We start from the raw sequence: 2,782 nt of genomic DNA on the forward strand, positions 1-2,782 counted from the left end.
TCTGTCTGTCTGTCTGTTTGTGTGTATATGTGTCTCTTTCTCCCTCCTCCTTCTTCCCCTCTCTTTCCCTCCCCAACCCTTTTTCTAGAATAAAACTCCTTGTATCCCCAACTGGTCTTGAACTCCTCACCTCTCCCTTCAGAGTCCTGGGATTGCAGGTCTTACAAGTCTGTACCCTTCCTTTCTCCCGTCTTAAGTCATTTTTTTCCAACATAATATTTTTAGTATTTGGGCGTTTCATATAATGCACCCCGATCACAGCCTCTTCTTAGTCCTTCAAGGCTCAACCTCACCTTCGTGACCTCCCCCGAGGCGGGGGATTCAGTTCCTGTTGCCTGTATACGCACTGCCTTTTTTTTTTAAGATGGAAGATAATTTTATAATTATATTTATGTGCAGAAAACTCAAGTGTACATTTTTAACCCAGCTTACTGGCGAGTTCTTTAGTCTTTGCTTTTTCCAGCTTGGCAATGCGAGCCACAGACTTAGGACCCAGGACGTTGTCTCCCCAGTGGCGGCGGATCTCGTCATATCTGTCATTATAATTGGTCCTAATCGCTTCCATGAGTTTAGCCAGAGCACCCTTGTCTTCCAAGTTAACCTGTGTGAAGGCATCAGTGGTGAATGTCTTCCTGTGGACCAGGCGCCCCAGCCTGGCCTTTCCCTTGATGATGCAGTAAGGCGCCCCCATCTTTCGACACAGGGCAGGCAGGAAAACCACCAGCTCAATGGGGTCTACATCATGGGCTGTCACCACCAGCTGAGCCTTCTTGTTCCCCACCAAGGTGGTGACTGTATTGACTCCTGCTCGGAGGACAGGTGGTCTCTTAGTTGGGATGTCCCCTTTGCCAGCAGCCTTCTTCTCAGCACGGGCCAGTGGCCTTTGCTTCTTCTCTTGCTTTGTCTCTGGCCTGTACTTGTGGGCAAGCTTAAGCAGCTGAGTAGCTGTTTGCCTCTCGAGGGCCTGGGTGAACTGGTTAATGGCAGGAGGTACTTTGAGCCGCTTATAGAGGATGGCTCTTTGCCGTTGCAGCCTGATGTATCGGGGCCACTTAACGAAGCACGTTAGATCTCTTTTGGGCTGGATGTCCTGCCCAGTGCTGAAGTTCTTGGGCCTTTTCTCGAACAATAGATTGACCACCTTTTTGGACCGCGGGGGCCGGGCCCACCTTCTTCCCCCGGCCTTCTTTCCTTTGGGCATCTTGCTTGGCTGGAGGAGACGCACTGCCTTTCTAAGGGGGAAAAAGGAGTCTCAGGAGAATGTTTTCTAGCATCCAGTCAGGAAGAGGATGATGCGCAGAAGGAATTGCTTTTCCTAGGATTTTTCTCAATCTTTAATAATCTTAGTTCATTTTAGAATCTGCTAACTAATTGAAAAAAGAAGTTATTCGTTTTATTATGTATACAGTATTCTGACTACACACCAGAAGAGGGCACGGGATCTCATTATCGATGGTTATTACCAACCATGTCATTGCTGGAAACTGAACTTAGGACCTTTGGGAGAGCAGCCAGTGTTCTTAATCTCCAAGCTGCCTCTGCAGCCCAGAAGCTGTTGATTTTAATTAGTGCTTTATTTATTCTTTGAGCATTGCACACATGTATACTTACACACTACACTGTGATCATGTCTACCTTAATATCCAGCTCCCCTTCCCTTAGGGCTCACAGCATGCGGAAGGTGGGGAACACACTCAAGGAAAAATTCCTCTTCCTTCCCCAGCAGCAATTAACCGACAACAGCTCATTGTCTGTTGTAGGCTGACCTGCAAGCCGAGGGCTGACCCTATCCTGTAATGTCCACAGAGGTCCACTGCAGCCACGCTCTCCCACATCCCTCCCGTAACCCACCAGCGCTCCTGGCTGACACAAGCCAGAGCCTGCTCAGCTCCACAGCAGGATCTTTCCTTGCTGTACTGGGTCAGCTCAGCATGGCCACTGCAGGTTGTCAGCTGCGACCTGGTGTGGAAGAATAAAATTATTTTAAAGAGGCCCATTATTGCATCATCCGATAGAAAGATAGGACACCTTTTAGATGCATTTTAATGTTGCTTAATCCTCCAGGTCACTGGTGACCAAGGTTGTCCCTTCAGAGTCTGTTCCTTGCTGAATTTACAATAGTGCCTCTCTCCCTTCCCCAAGCCTTCCTCATCCTCTATTCTACTGTGTTGTTTCTCACATGACTTCTCACTGGGCCGGATTTTGGCTTCCATCTACTTTACATAACACTGTCAGTTTAATTTCTCTAAAGCCAGGTTCTGATCTTGTCAGCCGTAACTAGTTAATGAGTTCCCAAGCATAGAACAGCAGCTCCTGAATGCTGCTGAGCACAAGAATCAACTGGAGAGCTTTTAAAAAATTCATCTTTTAGAAATTCCAATGCCCAAGCCTCACTCCAACTTAATTAAATCAGAATGGGTGGGTGAAGAGTCAAGCATCAGTAGTTTTTAATTCTCTCTGGACGAGGTCAATGTAAAGCAAAGGCTTGAGAAGAACAGTTAATTACTGGAACATCAACCCTGTTTGTGATGCAGTTGGGGCCTATGGAAGCTAGTCTGCTTTCCTTTTGTCTGAAGCCAGGAAACGATGAATCTGGGGGGAAGGGTCCAGATAGTACATCTTTCTTTAATGGCCACAGAGAAGCTGGGAATGATGTCCTGCACCTATGATCACAGCACTTGGGAAGGAAAGCAGGAGAGTCAGGAGTTCAAGGTCATCCTCTGCTATGCTGGGAGTTCCAGGCTAGCCTAAGCAACGTGTGACTCAGTCACCGACTGACACA

General features: G+C 47.5%; 1 pseudogene; it reads right to left on the reverse strand.

Annotated features, from left to right (window-relative positions):
* Nucleotides 1-402: 402 nt before the first annotated feature.
* Nucleotides 403-1,201, reverse strand: LOC117701893 (large ribosomal subunit protein eL8 pseudogene; annotated as a pseudogene).
* Between the last annotated feature and the right edge of the window lie 1,581 nt (nucleotides 1,202-2,782).

Source organism: Arvicanthis niloticus, unplaced genomic scaffold (assembly GCF_011762505.2).
Source record: "Arvicanthis niloticus isolate mArvNil1 unplaced genomic scaffold, mArvNil1.pat.X pat_scaffold_305_arrow_ctg1, whole genome shotgun sequence".
Classification (NCBI taxonomy): domain Eukaryota; kingdom Metazoa; phylum Chordata; class Mammalia; order Rodentia; family Muridae; genus Arvicanthis; species Arvicanthis niloticus.